The 17,046-nt window shown below is 40.2% G+C and overlaps 1 protein-coding gene across 13 annotated transcripts in view; it reads left to right on the forward strand.

The window, feature by feature from the left end:
* Nucleotides 1–3,362: 3,362 nt before the first annotated feature.
* Nucleotides 3,363–17,046, forward strand: part of WIPF3 (WAS/WASL interacting protein family member 3) — a 38,251-nt gene continuing 24,567 nt past the window's right edge. For 2 of the 13 annotated variants that reach the window (XM_041411429.1, XM_041411442.1), the window contains exons 1-3: nt 3,464–3,759; nt 4,669–4,975; nt 6,051–6,128. The gene's annotated coding sequence lies outside the window, so the exon portion shown is untranslated. Of the gene's footprint in view, nt 3,437–3,463; nt 3,760–4,668; nt 4,976–6,050; nt 6,166–9,263; nt 9,326–17,046 lie in introns of those variants that run through there. The other 11 variants (XM_041411434.1, XM_041411433.1, XM_041411431.1 and 8 more) reach the window with 11 other exon arrangements.

Below are 17,046 nucleotides of genomic sequence, written 5' to 3' on the forward strand. Positions count from 1 at the left end.
CCTTGAACAAAGTAGAGTTTTTATTTGTGTGTTAAAGTTATTTATCTTTTGTGTTCAGTGGTTACCAGAAAGCTTTACATGTGCTTCTTATTCAAAACACCAACACACAAATGCTGTAAGAAGATTTTCAGCTTTTTCTTATATTGTCTGGAGGGGAAAAGAAGTGTAAGTACTTAGGATAAGTATAAGCACTTCTTTGGCAAGTATTTATGACGACACATGCCAGCAAAGCCTCACAGATTGTTGTTCTCAAAATCAGTAACCATGCCAAATAGTTCTGATTCTTTCTCTGTTTGGAACACACTACCTCCTTTTCATTGGTTTCATTTATTTCAGGTACTTTTCATTTTCTTGTATGGGATTTTGAGGAATCTTAAAGATGACAGTGTCATAAACACTCTTTTAGTGCAGAAAAGTATTTTTAACTAAAAGATGGTCAATTATATGTTTGCTAAGAATGATCACTATCTAGTATTGAACAAGTTATGAACAGGAGGAAACTCCTATGAAGTTATGTGTGGGGTTTTGTTCTAATTTATATTTGTTTGTAGTAAAAACATGGTGAATCAAAATGAAATTTCTCTCCGTCTCCATCAGATACTGCAGCAGCTCGCCACAGGCCATTCACAACTCTCCTGTCTTTAATGGTTGTGACTTCTTTGTATAGGAGACAGAGATTCTGCTTCCTCCTGTTTTAGGTTAGATTTATCCTGACATTCATTTGTACTCTTGTTAGACTACACTTTAGAAACTATAGGCTCATAATGAATTTGGCTTTCGGCAGAAGGGCCAGGACCAGAAAAGGAAGGGGTGTAAAATTTCTCATTAAGTCTGACAAGGTTGAAGACCTTCAGCTGTGGTTCAGCTGTGCAGGACACAGCAAAGGAAAGAAGTGTAGGAGAGAATACCAGGTGTAGCAGCTGTAGGAGAAAAGTACCCGCTGTCTGTTCTGGAATACAAAGATGACAGGCCAGGGCTGTTTTGTTGCTCAACACAGACACTCAGAAAATCTTCTCCAGATCAACCTCAGAGACAAGTTCCCAACCTGTGACATAAACAAAAATAACCCTTACAGTTGCTTGTGAAATGGTACCAAGGAAGAGAAACAGCAGCCCAAGTCTAAGACACATACAGAGATTCTCCTTTTCTAAAGAGATTGATGTATTGTTTGACCCGTGTTAAAAAGTATTTGTCAATTGGGATACACAACATAAGTTTTAATAGTTATACAGGCAGAATGTATGGAAAATAAAATTGTATTTATGGCTATTCATTGTAAAACATATCAATGTTAGCTACAAATATGTTTGAGGCAAATTTTCAGTATTTAAAGCACTTCAAATAATCTTAAATTGGTAGATAATAAAACCCAGGAAAAGCATATCCTATATGATAATGTAGGGTAAGTTTTGCCCCTGCAGCATTACCCTTTCTGTGATCTTGCATACAGCTGGGAGGAAGACAAGAAGGAAAGGAGGAGAAAGAGGGTTACATGTGGAGAACCAGAAGAAATGTTTCAGTGCGCTGACCTTCACAAAACTCCTTGAAGTTTGTGCATAAGTCTTTGGCCTCTTCCACTGCCATCAAGTGCTCCAGTACCTTCCTTTGAATTCAGCATTGGCAAGGGAGCACCTCTTTTCTTTTCCCTTTCATCTACATCTCCCAAAGACAGAACAGAAAGAGGAGACTTTCATAATTCCTAGCCATGCAATCCAGTAGGATTCTCTGAATGAAATATAATGCATTACAAGTTTCTGTACCTAGCCAAGAGGTAGTGCTACCTCCTGCAGTGTTTTAAATGTGGGCAAACTGTGTACCACAGAAAAAGCTGATTGTTTCAGACCAGACCAGTGTGCAACCTTTGTACTAAGTCAGTCCAGCCCCATGGGTAGAAATGGTTGCTACTGCACTGGACAAATTCTGCAGAAATTATGTGGACCTTGTTGGGAAGTGAAAGAAATTAAATTAAAGAAACAGGAAAAAAACAGGGTTTGTTTGTTTGTTTGTTTGTTTTTTCCTGCAGCTCTTGCAGCCTGTTCCTCTGAAGTTCTTTCTCTGTTTAATCCAAAGGGTGGACAAAGTTCATTTCAGCATTAGCAATCTAAACTCAAGTCTCAGCTGAGACTAATTTGCATGAATAACAAAAGCAGTTTTCAAGTGTGGTACTATATACTTTTTATTTTTTTAAGTAAATGCTGACATTCTGATTTTTCTGGAGCACTACCTATGACCCTCTTGGCTTTGTTTTGTGCTTTGAAGTTCAAACTAGTGACCAGTTAGAAATGGGTTTAGTTCTCCCTGACCACTGTGGAAGCAAGATACTTAGGACTGAAAATTATTTACTCTGGCAAGCAATCAAGAGGATATTTTCAGCATAATAAATCAAACTCACACCTCTGGACAGACAGGACACGGAGATCTAGAACAGTGATTTTTGTGCCTCTGCCCTGATGAGCAGAAGTGCCACAACAGCCCATTATTGACTTTCCACCAATCTCAGGCTGGCATTGCCATCATTCAGGTCCAAGTGACATTGACTTGTCTAGACTGCTTCATAAGCAAGCAAGGCAATGAAAAACACCATTTTACATTTCTACAGCTAAATAGGTGTTCCAGAGAAATCCAGTGAAGATGAGCCTGCCTCTCAGCCACCTGAAAACACCATCCAAAGGCTGCTGGGCAGACCAGAGCCCACATTACGATTTTTAAGTTATTCATCAGCATCATCATTCCTGAGAAACTCGTACATGACAAACTCAGGGTGCCCCATTCCTCCAGCTGTTTGGGAGGCTGCAACTCCCTTGCCCTGACAGAAATATGGAAGGCTCATTAGGGCAAGACCCTAATGTTCCCATCTTCAAGCAGCCTTGGAAAAAAATCAGAAGAAAATAAGATTTTTTTTTTTTCCTAGTGCACCATCAGGGGTACAAAAGCCAAGGGTACCCAGCCAGCTCAAAGTGCAAGGCCCTCAGCTCGCTGCAGGGAAGAAGTGGTTTGGCAGGTGACGTGTTTGGGCAGGGGGACAGGGTAGTGCCATCTTTTTTCCGTGCCACGGGCAGCATTGTGGCATCCACGTGGGCTTTCAAAAATAGCTTTGGCTCTGCCGAGGCACCAGCGCGTGGGAGGGTACGCCAGGCTGCAGCCGGACTTCACCCTCGCACCAAAGCCGCCGCGCTCCAGGGGTGGGGGTGGAAAGTGGAGCCCGCGGGTGGGCGGGGGGCGTATGTGTGTGTATGTGTGTTAAATTGCTACTTTAAAAATATATATATTTATTTTTATTCCCTCGTGAAGACCGGGGCGGGCTTTTCCCCCTCAGGATCCTAAGATCCCTGCCCTTCTTTCCCCGCCCCCGCCAGGGGAGACGGGCGGCCGCCGTACCTGGCGCCCTCTGCCCGGGAGGAGCCGCCCGGGCCCCGACGGCACCGGCGCCGAGCAGGTGGGCGCGGCGGGGGCGCGGCGGCGGGGCTGGGGGTCCCCGGTGTCCCCGGGCCCCCTCACAGCTCGGCCAGCCGGGAGCGCCGGGCGGGGGCGCGGCCGCCGCCTCCCGTCGGTCCCCGCTGGGGCCGGGCCCTGCCGGGGCTGGGGCTTCCCCGGTGCCGCGGGGTCAGAGGCTACTCGGCGGGCAGAGTTGGCGCCGCGGCTCGGCCCCGTCCCCGGGCAGCGTCCGGCCGGCGGGGCAGCGAGGGCACGGGGTGACCGCGACAGCCGCCCCTCTGGGATGTGAGTACTCCCGGCGGCGGAGGAGGAAGCGTGGCTGAGGTCAGGCACGGGCTGTGCGCGGTGCTGCTCTCTGGTGTGTCAAGCAGAGGGTTGTTTTCCGGCGGTGGATGGCAAGAAGTTTTTTTTGTTTGTTTTTTTTTTTTTCCTCGTTCTCGTCCTTGAAGTAGATGTGCTGGAATAGGTCAGCCGAGAAAACGGGGCTGAGTGATTGTGAAAAGTACCACATATCAAATACTTGTGTACATATTGGAGGGGGAATGCTGGAGAAATATTGGAAAGAAGCTCTTAAAGGTTTAATAATAATTAACATGGATAAAACTGAGACTAAAATCTAGTGACTTTCGCATCAGCCTGCTGGCGCTAATTCAGTGACAGGGAATGTCTTGGTAAAGGGTAGCACGCTGATTTTTTATTTCTCTTTGGATATGCTAGGAGTTTGCAAAGACACAGAGATGATGGGTTGTGTGACAGCCCGCATCTCTGGGATTGTGAAGGGGGGCTGGGCTCATGTCGCTCAAGAAATTCAGGAGTTTGAGAATAGGGAGGACACATGAGACCTGCGTGCCTTTGTTTTGTTTGGTTCTGAAAGTGGAATATTACTAAGCGAGGTTTCAGAAGGATAGCAAAATAAGTCTGATTTAGGAGAGGAAACATTGATATAAGGTAAAGTTTGATGATTTCTGCACAGAACGGTCTTGGGGCGGTCTGGATTTATGGGCTAAAGTCTGCAGGTGCTCCTGCTGATTCAGACAGTGGCATATTGCTGAAATTGCGATAGCAGTGATACCTGTTACTGTGCACGCTGCATGAATCAAGTCGCTGAACTGCTTCCTGATACAATCGGTGTGTTCAGTTTCTCCATCTGTGTGTGCAGTGCAAGTTCCTGTTTATTTCACAACGTGTGTTTGTATAATCTCTGTTAACATCTTCGCGTGCTTTGAAATGCAGGACAAGCCATAGGGCACACGATCAAGGAAATGAATGCGACTTTACTGCGTGATGGCAGTCGGAGCTGGGACACTTGTTAGGCACTGGTGTGCGTGGGGATGGTTCCCGTTCACTGCGTGAACCTGTGACCCAAAAGTGTCCCCGCTGGAATGCGCAGGCGGTGCAGGCGCTGCTGCCGCCCACGGCTCGTACGGGACATTGCCCTGCGTGCACTGGAAAGGTTGAGTCTGCTTTGCTGTCAGGTACCGGCTTCCATGTGCGAGATAACATATGAGGAGTTCAGTGTGGGACCCTTAAAGCAGATTGCGTAAGTGTGGTTTTTTTAATTGATAGACTGCTTTGGCTGTTTTGCTGTAGATGATGATGGCGAAATCTGGGTTAGACTCATAACCAGAAAGAATGCTGTGGGAGTTGATGTTTTTCGTGTAGAAGATGCAGGTTAGGGAATGGGGCTTGCAGTTTAAGCATGAAACTTTTTTTGTCTTTTTTAATAAAGGATATATATTCTCTAAAGACAGGGCTGTATAAATAGTTTGACCAGCTTTGCATACAGACTTTGGTTGCTTAGGGGCAGATGCAATGTTTAATTCATTATCAGCAGTGCTCAAGTTATTGCTGGTTTGGATCTGTGCCTGAAAATAATTGAGATGCACTTGAAATTCAGATTCTGTGATTGTACTGCACTGGAAAGGGCAACATATGACTGTATTTATCAAATCATGTAGTATACTGCAAAGCAATTTCCTCTTTTTTTTTCTCTCACTCCTTCCGCACCTATAAGGAAATATATATAAATAAAGATCCTGTAACATCTCGATTTCTGTTACTGCAGTAGGGGAATGTACAGTCAATGTTTGGAATCTGTACATAATGACTACTAAATCTGAACTTGCAGAAAGTATTTACATAGTTGGATTTTTAACAGTGAATCAAAACATAGCACTGTCACATCTCAGCAATCACACCATAAAAGTCAGCACTGTTTGTTGAATGTCCTAACAGCATATAGCCAGATGCTAATAGTCATTAGCATTAGTATCTTTCTACTTAGTAATTTTATTGCTTGATGAGGTCTGTATTTTGGCAAGCTCGTTGTCCTCTGAAAAGAAGACCTTGAACAGAAAATAATATCTTAGTCATAACAAATAGAAAAATATTTGCACATTTTAAGAGAGAGATGTTGAGAACTCCAAAGTAGAATAATAACACAATTTACTATTTTACATCTAAAAAAAAACGTCAACTTAAGTATTAAAAAGTTTTGTATTAATATTTTAAAATATTTTAGTTCCGAAGAGAAGCAAAACAGGGAAAAGACTGATATGAAACCTCTTTGTTTATAACCTCATAATTCACCTATAGTAATTACATTATTTTTTCAGACACATTTGCTTTTGTGGAAGCTTTTCTTCTCTGTGCTCTGTGACTGGGACAAGTTCTTTGCAAGTCATGCAAAGCAGGTGAGACTGGACAGGCTCAGCTCAGCTTTCTTGCCCTGTAAGTTACTGATCCTGCAGGTGTGTGAGCATCTGCTGCATTATTATGTGGGTATTTTATGCAGTTCATTTAAGTTCTAATAAATGAGATCACAGATGAAAAGTTGATGCTCTGGGGAAATGATTCTAGGCTTTGCTGTGCCAGAATAAAAATTCCCATCTTCTTCAGTGTATGTGAAATTACTATCTAAATAAACATAACAATCAAGTGAGATACTCAGTAAAGTCTTTAGTACTCACATTACACTGAGTTACCAGTGGCTGCTATGCAGTTTTGAGATGCAGCTTTCTGGACTGCCTTTAAGACTGTTCTTATAGATCTTCCTCAATTAGTCTGTGTTCTTCCACAAAGTAGTTACTGTCTTCGAGAGACTGAAGCCTTCTGAAAATGGGCATATAGTAGCAAAACCTTAATGGTATTTCACAGTTGCTTTTTTATCTGTGGTCATTCTGCATCAGGGTTGTCTGGTGGCTTTGTAGGCAGGGTGAACAGAGATATAAAGAGTGCTATATTTGCAAACAGAATAAGACGTCCTTGGGGCTTCCAGATTGGAAAGAAAGAAACTTTATTTTCAGACAAAATTGTATTTTTTTGACTACACCCACCTTAATTTGACTTCTGAGTATCATTAAGTGGATTCATTCAGTATTACATACATGACAGCTGTAAAGCTGCCTTTTGATTGCTTTGAAAGAATGTGAAACAGCTAAAGGATTTTCACAAGTGCAAAAAGCATGTTTTCATGCCATGGTAGTTGAAACAACAGCTGAAATGGATTTCACTACCAGAAATATCTCTCTCTCAAATAAGATCATGCATGGAGAGCCTAATTCTTCTTTGCATTGACCCTGTGTCATCTTTCCCTGCTGTTACAAACAGATAGATAACTCTCTGTGGTGTGAATGGTGTCACTCTGCAGCGAGCCCAGGCAGAGCAGAGCAACCTAGCAGCTATGCTATAGCTACAGTATAAGTGCTAAAGTGAAAAGTGGGGGAAAACTAGGCCAAAAGTCCCTACATTATTAAGTTCACTAAGCATAAGAACAGAAAATTCAGCATGAAAGTGCTTGCTCAGTCTTGACCCTGCTCTACAAGTGTCTAAGAAAACTAAACAGTGTCAGCTCTGCAGCTTCTGTGTAATGGATATTCTATATCCTCCATTTACCCTGGTGGCAACTGCCATGCCTGCCTTGACAAATGGACCTGTTGGCTAGAAATTGCAGTGCTTCTGCTTCATTCATAAGAGAGGGGTAAAATGAAGGAAGTGAATGAGTAGGTTTAGAGATAGTAACCGCTTTGTGCTGGTGCTTTTCACAAGCAATACACAGGTCTGTAAATGACTGCTGTACCATTTAACTTCTAGTTACTATATCATGTTTTCCTCTTTTCATTATAAGTAACAAGAAAAAGAAAAAAAGGAGAACAGAATATGGTACTGCAATCACAAAGGAGGTCTTGGGGTCTTTTGTTCCTCTTTCATACCCTATTGTTTTAAAGCTATTATGTTACTGCTTTCCTAACTGGCATCGTTTTGTGTGAGAGAAAAACATGTATGCAGCAGCACTACTGATGTGTATAAAATAGTCCTGGCAGGTTTTTGGCTTTTGTCCAAGTCAGTTACACATTTTAATATGCTAAAGAAGAAAATAAATAACACTATATCTCTTCAAAATCTGTAGATGGGCTGTGTTAGTTGAGTAGACACATAAAGAAAAGCATGAGGTGCATAAAAGGCAAGCCAGGTTTATATACCAGGAAAACAGACTGTGGTTTTAGCAATTTATTTTCAGAGGGAATGTTTGCTTCTCTTGGGGATGTAAATTATGGCAAAAATATCTGTCAAAATCTGCCTGAGAATTGGACAGAAAGTTGCATTTATTGGTCAGTTGTGTGACTGTGAACAGCTTAACATGTTAGTGATGTTACTTCTGTTGCTGCAGATCATATATCTTGAAGTATTTTCAGAGTTAAACCCTAAAAAACTGATTTCACTTCTACTGAAAACAAAGGAAAATTTGGCATTAAAAAAATAGGAGATGGATTAGCCCCTGGATTAGTAAATTGGCAGAGGGGGTGGGGACTATCTCTGTGAGGTACTGTGTGAGTGATAGATATGGGGCCTAACAGGGCATTTAATGCAGAATGAAAGCCTTTTTTAGCCTTGAAATGACTAAGTAGCAAGGAAATTATGCAAAAACAGATTGTACAAAATATCTTTGGATCAAGTGATCATGAGTTTACATTGACTTAACAGTAGGATAAATTATGCAGTCCCATGTGGGGGTACTTGGGCTTGCTCTGAACAGACTGTACCAAGAGCTGCAAAGGCCTGGAGTAGTTGCAAAATGAGTATGCTATGGTTACTTTGCTCCTTTCCTCTGCCCAGATTGTTTGACCTGCTTGTTTTTCTCCAATACATTCAATCTTTCAATACTTCAAACCAATCCATCAGGTGGAGCTTTGTACATTTGCACTCATACTTACCAGTTCTAGTCAGGATGTACATCCTCATATCTCCTGGAATCACATTTTCTGGGTTTTTTCAGAGCTGGATCAGCCTAGCTCTGCATTTCTTCTGTTTTTCTCAGTACTAGGAGCCTGTGGTGAACCTTTAGTATCATCATGCAGTTACTTACTTTTGCTCCGTGTGCAGTGTTTCTTTCCCCAGGGCAGACAACTCTGCCTTTTAAATGAAATGCCTCTTCTTGCCTTGCCTTGCAACAGCAGCAGGCAAAAGGTGCAGTGAATGGTGACAGAGGCAAAGAAAGTGGAGAGTGGGAATGGAGAGACTGGTAAACCACTAGGAAAGGGGAGAAATAGTTACAAAGTGAAATAAAGAAAGGGGATGGGCCAGATCCAGGCTGGTTAATGTGAAAGCTGAAGTCCAAAGCCAGCATAAAACTTGACACCAGAATCCATGGAAACGAGTCCTCATCTTTAACCAGTTTGGTCTGATGGTAGCAGATACTGATTGCTCTGCAAGTATACTTGAGAGCTGTTCAAAGAAAACCACTTTCCTCCTTTGTGCCTATGATAGATACAAATGCAAAAACTTTTCTATTGCCATTTAATCACTAGAAAATTTTCCTTCTTCATCAGGCAGCGAAGTTAGTTGAGTATTTTTGAGTCCCTGATGTTCGTTGCTTGTGCCGTGTGTACAGGTAGGTATCAATCACAGTTCCCTCTCTAAATATAATGCCTTTCCCAAGGAATTACCAGTGAAGACCTTTAATAAGTCAAGGGGCTGAAACTTCAATTTAATAAACTCATATTGTTTTTTTTCTCAGCACTTTGTTTTGTTAGCAATTCAGAACTAGGCCTACAAATCAAAACATCTTTTATCAGGGTTTTTTTTTGTTGCAGTTGCAAATGACTGCAATTTGCTGTTCATTGTGCAAAGTAAAATCATTGTCCTAAGTAAATGGATGTGAGATTGGAGCTAGGTACTTTATGTAAGATTGGAGCTAGGTACTTTGTGCACTTCCTTTAAAAAACAGCTAACAATTTTCTGTACAAAGAAAGATATTTACACCTTTATGCACATAGGCAGTTTGATACCAGCTTTGACACTTAAGGGAGAATAAGAACATATTGCAAATTATTTTTTCAGAACAATGAGTTAGTTAAAACAGCAAAAATGCAATGTTATGGTAGCATAGCAAGGCTTTCTTAATAACATAGGAGTTTATAGTTATGTATTTGTAAGTATGGAAGCCTTACCCTGGTGTAAAGAACATCTGAGATGAAGCTATCAGTTATGTCACTGAAATGGGACAGCAGCTTCAACAGGATTGACAGAAAAGGGCTTGAAAGTGAGAATGAATGTTCAGAAGTTATAGTTTAATTTTTTAGGCCATTAGGGCTCTCATTTTTACCATTGGAATGGAAATTAAGTAATCACAATTTCACTGAAAACTGGAATCAGAGTTTCCCATTCTTTCTTTGAGGTGAGGATTTCCCTGACACCTTATTCCTGCAGGTGACTAGATCATTGTGTTTTACATCCCTTGTGAAAGGCAATTCTCCTTAACACATACAGTGATGACAGTCCATGCTGGGGCCTCAAATTGTGTTGTAAGAAAGCATGGTGCATGCTGAATTGCAAAATTTCTTTTTCTTGCATTGTCAGTATTCAACTGTTTTTTAAGCTGATAGCTGTCAGCCTGACATGACATGCATGCAGATTTCTATAAATTTATCATTTCAAGATGTAAAGCTGTGAAAATCAGACCTCTGATAAAATATCGTATGGTTGAAAGTGGAAATTTCAGAATTATTTAAGAACTGGATTTTTTAAGCCCTCTAGTCTTCCAGTACCTAAATTTGCAAATTCTTTTCACTTGACTGGCATTTTAAAACAAGGTTTGAAGCTGTCTGTAGCAAATATAGTAGAGCAAGATGCTGAATACTGCCTTGTTTGCATTTTCCATTTTGATGCTAGCTACTTAATTAGGAAGCAAAATTTTCTTCTTTTAAGGGAATTGGTTAAACAATGTTTGGATTTTTGTTTTTTTTTTCGTGGAAACCATTCTGTGTACAGGTATACTTTTCAAATAACTCTGTATTATAAAAATGATAGTCAGTAAATACATGAATAACTATAAAGGAATAGATCATTAATAACTATGTAAAAACATACAGTTAGCTTCTTAGCAGAGACTGCAAAATTTGCAGATGTTAACCTGAAATGTCAAATTACCGCTACAAAGAGAGATCAAGCACTGCTCACACTGATGCTCTTGAGGAATATAAGAGTAAACAGTTGTCTTCAGAATGTGGCCGTGACCTTGAATGTCTACTGAGCTGCACTTTCTTTAGCTTAGGCCAATGATTAACTTTGCTAATGGCTGCATATCAAATTTACCATTGTTTGTATAGCTGGCAGTGAAACAAGCCGTGTCTGTCTTTGTGTGGATGATGTGGTATTAATTTCAAGGAAACCCGTTGTATAAATTGTTTCCTTTGAAAAGTTATGTCTTTTTGCAAGTCCTAATTACTTCTAATTTACCTCATTTGTCTTTGAGCTCTTTAACTTCAGGTTAACACTACTACAGGAGAACATATTTCTTCTTGGTATGTGTTGTTCTTTTCTCTTAGTCCTTATTTAAAAGAGGATGATGAATTCTCTTATTCTGCTCTCTTACAATCAGTCTTCTATGACAGATCCCCATGGAGCAGAGGAAGCTACACCCTGAAATAGTCATATGTAGGGATGTGAAGTCATCTGTGCAGCTTTGCCTCTGAAGGGAGGTTTGTCAAGACATAGCACTGTAATTTCTGGCCTCAGCACCACAGGGAACCCAGCAGAGATCTGCCCACAGCACACATGGAAGCAAGGCATTTTCAAATTCCTGTAGTCTCTGTTGGGTCAGCCCTGGACAGTTTGTGGCAATTTTATCAGGCATCTGACAGAATAAGAGTCATGCTGGGCTTTTTTCAGGCAGAAGGGGGAAGCAGCCCTTAACTGCATTAAGCCGGGTGGAAATAGTCCAAGCTGAGGGGAACTTACAGTCCTTGGCTTAAATTCAGGATACTGTTACGTGCTGTGAGACAGTCCTCCAGACCCTGTAGAAGACAAATGCTGCTTAGAAGTGTTCATTGGGTATTTTATGGAGAAAGAGCCCTTCCTTAAGGTTTGCACATTCCAATGGAATTGAAAAAGTCAGATTCTGCCTTAAGTTGCAGTGATGTAAATGGTGGCTGAGAGCAGAAATTCCTCTCAGGTTGTACACAATTCTGATGTACAACTGTTAGATGGCGAAAGGCTGGAGTTTTCTTAGCTGTTGAAAAGTCTTTTTACATGTGAAATTTTATATATATATATACTAAGATGGGTATGTGTATGGGTATTTGCCTTTCTGCTGTAAATGAAGATTGTAACAGTTTGACACTTCTGCTCAGTTCTTAAATTTTGTCTCAAATGCAGCAGAGACTCAATTATTTTGTGAATGGGGTTATCATTGTAGGGTGAAAAAGAGACAGGATATTTAGAGGCTCTACTTTGATTTTTTCTTGTTGGGTTCTCTAAACACAAAAAGTCATTCACACTCTAAAAAGAAGAAAAAAATGTAGCATCCAGTGCATAAATATCAAATGGTTTGATTACCTTAAAATTAGAATCTAGACTAGCTCATTCCAAACAGTAGCTTTTTCCAAGTGTTTTCCACTGTGTTAGTGACAGCAGGAAAGTTGATCTGTGTAACGCACATGTACTGTTCTCTGTTTTAATCTTCCCTGTATCTGCATGTATCTGTGGAGATCTCATACCAGTGATTTCAGCTGTTCTTCTGTGATGTTTCACAGGAGCAAATGGGCAATTTGCTAATTAAACAATTATGCTAATTGTCTACTTTTGAGATCATGAAAGTTGAGCAGATGCTTATTGATGCTGTTTTTTCACAGGTAATTTTGAAATTATTTGGCTTTTCTCTTGAAATATAAGGACTTCAAAGCTGTAATTCAGAACGGTAGTTAATCAGGAAATCATATTTGATTATACAAAAGTTGATTAAAAGATACAACCAGACTGTGGTCTACTTTTTTTCTTCAGTTTTTTATCAAGAAAGTAAGACCAATATTATAGATAAGCTCTCCTGCACACCTTTGAAATATCTCCCCAGCCTTTCCTTTGAAGGAAGAAAACCTGTACACTTCCCCAAAGCTGAATTACCTACTTCAGAGTGTGCAGCTGCAGTGTTTGCAAATGCAGTACTAATGAATCTCTTATTTTGCAGTCCTTTCTCCTATTTGGTTGTAAGGGTCAGATTTTCAATTCCAACTGTGTTGTTTCATGTTAATGACTATACCTCCTAAAGACCTAGGGACACTGGCCATTTAAAAAATACCCCTATTTAGAGTTGTTTTAGTGCATAAATGCATATTATGCACATTTAAATAATTGTGATTTTTTTCCCCTTTGTCTTTTCCATTTCTCGACATTGTACTAAATTAAAGGTACAGCTGTTACGTGCCTTCCCTTTCCTTGATGGGTGAAGGTGTTTTAGAATAGTTTTTGCAGGCATACCTGTGGTGGTTCTGCTGAATGTCAGTGTGGCAGGAGACATGTGAGCTGCTGTCCAAAATCCGCTGTTTCTTTGTACAGATCTCTGTTCCCAGCAGGATTTTGTTTCAGTGTGAGCCCTGCACTGAGGCTGTGGCAATGATGCCTTCAGGAGGAGACCTTTGGGAAGCACTTGGATACAGAGTTTGTGCATGTCTGGTAGCTGAATAAAGTGAGACCAAAGGTACAGAAAAGCTTAGGCAGAGGTTTTGGCTTTCCCACAGGCAAATCCATCACAAGATCGAGAGAGCAGTTCGTGAAGAAGAAAGATCTGCACCTCCTCTGTCTTGTCTGACACTTCAAATTAAAGTCTGGGTGAAGACTTTATTTGGGCCTTCAGAAATCTGGAGCTTGAGTCCTTACATTGATGACTCCAGTCTTGTTCTTAAACCCAGCTGCTATTCAAGCACATGCAGTGAGAACACGCAAAGAACAATCTGTGACACATGAAATTACCAGGTTCAAAATTATCCTTTCCAACAGAACAAAATAAGACCAATTGTTTTGAGATCAGAGGAGAGTAATAATGTTCTCTGACTGATGAAAAGTTCACTGCCTTCTGAGAAGTAAAACAACTCCAAAAGTATAACAAGTCCTTGCAAATGTACTTTAGAATTACAGTGCTTATATTCCACAAAGCTAATGCTGAGCAGTAGGAGAAACTATTTTGCTTGGAACAAGGTAGAGTCATCTGCAGTGGAGTGCAAATGGGATCAAACTAGGAGAAGGAGAAATTAGGCTGCGTGTCAGGCAATCTGAACTAAAAGAGTTATTTGACTGGGAAAGAGCTTCCCAAGGGAAATAATAAAAGCCACATTATTTGGGACACCTAAAATTAGACTTCAGAAAGCACTCGAAAAAAAATGTACAACCTTGCTTTGCTAGGGAAATGGACTAGAAAAGGCAGGATTTGGGATTTTCTTCTCTTTTTATTTTGCAATAAATTCTACAATTGTTGGGCTCGATTCTGTTCTGCGATATTTAAGTCAAGGTAAGATTTACATTGCTTCTTGCCTTAGGAAACTGAGGTTAAACATATAGGTTTCTCCCCTCCACCTTGCCAGCCTTTTGAACTGTATCTTTTTATTTCTGTCCCTCAGGGATAGTTCAGACCCCTCTCTTCCAATTATAGGTATGCATATTTAGAGGAGTGGAGAAAGGGCACATGTGCCTTAAGGATCCTTTGTATCATTTTGCTCTTGCCTGGCTCTTACCAGACACTGGAACTGATCAACATGATACTGAATATGATATTTTTTGTTTTAATTCAGAATTTATTTTGATTGTTATGGGAAAAGCCATAAACTCTGCATGTTCTGAAGCTATTGTGTGAAATTACTGACCATGGGATATATATATATATATATCCATGGTCAGTAATTGCCCCATATATCTGTGTGTGTATATATATAATATAGTGAAGGGAGAGGCAAATGAAATACAGCCTTTAAAGAGGCCTCCAAGTAATGTGTGTTGATATATTGAAAGCGTTGCAGCCTTCTCCATAATTTTCTTTCAATACAGTCCACGTGATATTGCTGCAGTAATACAAAAGAGGTTATCATAGCCAATCCTACATATTAAAAAGTGTTGATTGTGCAGTTATGACTAAATGTTAAGAGCCAAATGTTTTTTATTGTAAGTTAGCTTGAAGATTCCTGTCTTTATCAGTGCTCCTTTCAAAGCACACTTGAACAAATAGAGCCTCTATGTGGAAAATGGTTCTTCATTGTGTAGGCATTACCCTGTAATAGTTCTGGTACAAAAACCATGAGTTTTAATGTGTACACAAAAGCATGCCAAGGTCAGGAGATCAAGCATCCGAATTTGTAAGAGACTAAAGAAGGCATGTCAGCAGGATTTTCTGAAAGATGGTTCATTTGTAGAGGGTTGAAACAACATGGGAGGAAAGCTATATGGTGTCTCCAGTATTTCATTCAAGAGCTGGGTGTTATATAGCCCCACAGAATGCATTTTTCCGTGGTGCCACTGGACAGGAATTTAACGGAGTGGGATACATGGTGAACCCTTCCTCTGCACTGAATTTTGGGTTGTAGTTTCTACACAGTTTCTAGTCCTTGAATTTTGGCTGCATCATTTGGAGGAACAAGTGCTGGGGCAGGGACTGGCAGAGAGGCAGCTAGAAAAGTCATCTGATGGCATTTCAGATTGTGACTTTTAAATAGCAGGAGCTGATTCCCATTTCCTTTCTCCCACTGCTGCTTGCCTCCAATGTGCTCTACGTCCTGCTGCCATTCATGTGGTCTGCCACAGGAGCGTGGGTTGTATTTTTTTTTCCTAATTTGACTAAGAGCATATTTCCCATTCTAAATCCTTAATGAAGACAAAAGGCCTGTATTGCAGGGTAGGAAGATACTAACCCGAAACATATTATTAGCTGGGAAGACTCATTCTCCTTATGTCCATGTTTTTGAATGGCTTAATTGAGGAAAAGAGATATCTTCTGATGATGGGTTTTTGAATAGGGCAACAATGAGGGTGGAATGGTGGAGATGCTGTGATGCCAGCTTTCTTGGAAGGCTTCATTAAGAGTTTATTAAAGTGATTGTAACCGATTCTGTTGCAGATCAGGGTGCTTTGATCAGCCAGCCCTTTGCATAGCAATCTCTCAAGGGAGAAAGTGAGTGTTTCAGAGGCTCTGCATGTTTAATTTTTGACTGATCTCTAATTAAGTATTTTACAAGATAGAAAAGGAGAAAAGTACTCAGACATTATTGAGATATTGTTTTTGTACGCTAGGTAGGAAGTGAACAAGTCGGCATGTACATTTTAGTTTCACTGCCTCTTCCCATCTAACCCTCTAGCAAAACAGCCAGATATTCCACTCAAGACCGTAATTTCCCTCATTTCTATGTTATCTTCTCTCCTGAACTTTTCCAGATTTAACTGTCATGCCTCCTCCCTACACAGATGATTCTGGAAAAGCATGGAATGCCTGCTTTTAAAAATGAAGGGAGAAGGAAGGGGAATAGGTTCTGGGAATTGTGGTCTTTTTAAATTAAAATCAATTTCTAGGAAAACATTAAAATGTGAAAAATGTTCCTTTCAGGAGTCAGTGAAACAAATGATGACCTAGAGAGATGTATAAAGAGTAAATGTGAGAAACCAATGTAATTTCTTGTTAACATAAAGCCTTGCAGAAAGAAAAGACAAAGCATATGACATATTTTGTGTTATTGTAGGGGTATTGACACTGTTTCATATGACATTGTGAAGAGTCTCAGAAAATAATCGTGACATGATGGATGTAGAACAAGATGTAAAACTGGATGTGTTCGGAGCATTTTTCCAAGTGTCACTATCAAAAGAAGATTTCAAGCATGGCTTGCATAGGCCTCTCTTTGGCACTGCCTAGTACTTTCTTTTTCAACTTTACTAATGAAATACAGGGGTTTCTTGTTAACTTTAATGATGACTGAGTCATCCTGAGGGCATGGTTAGGTATGAAAATCAGAGTGATGCACTGTCATTCTACAAAAGATTTTTTTTTTAAAAGAAAAGCATATAGTTTTTTTTTTGAAGATGTGTGCCTTTTGTCAGTGTATTCCTAAAGAATTGGGAAAATTAACATTTCAAAATGGCAGGAAAAACACTTGACTTTAACACTTGAGATGTCTGATCCTTGATATGATATAATTTGGTAGTAGAAGCATTAATTTGTATAATTATTTCTTTATTTATTATTAAATCATGAGGGACTTTAAAAGTCCCTTACTCTCTCCTTAGAGCAGCAAACCTCTGGCTTAAAGTCAACTGAGTTTTTGTCCCAGCAGGTAGCTGACTGTGATTTGTTCTCTGCAG

This window comes from Onychostruthus taczanowskii, unplaced genomic scaffold, assembly GCF_017590055.1.
Source record: "Onychostruthus taczanowskii isolate IOZ18803 unplaced genomic scaffold, ASM1759005v1 scaffold36, whole genome shotgun sequence".
Classification (NCBI taxonomy): Eukaryota; Metazoa; Chordata; class Aves; order Passeriformes; family Passeridae; genus Onychostruthus; species Onychostruthus taczanowskii.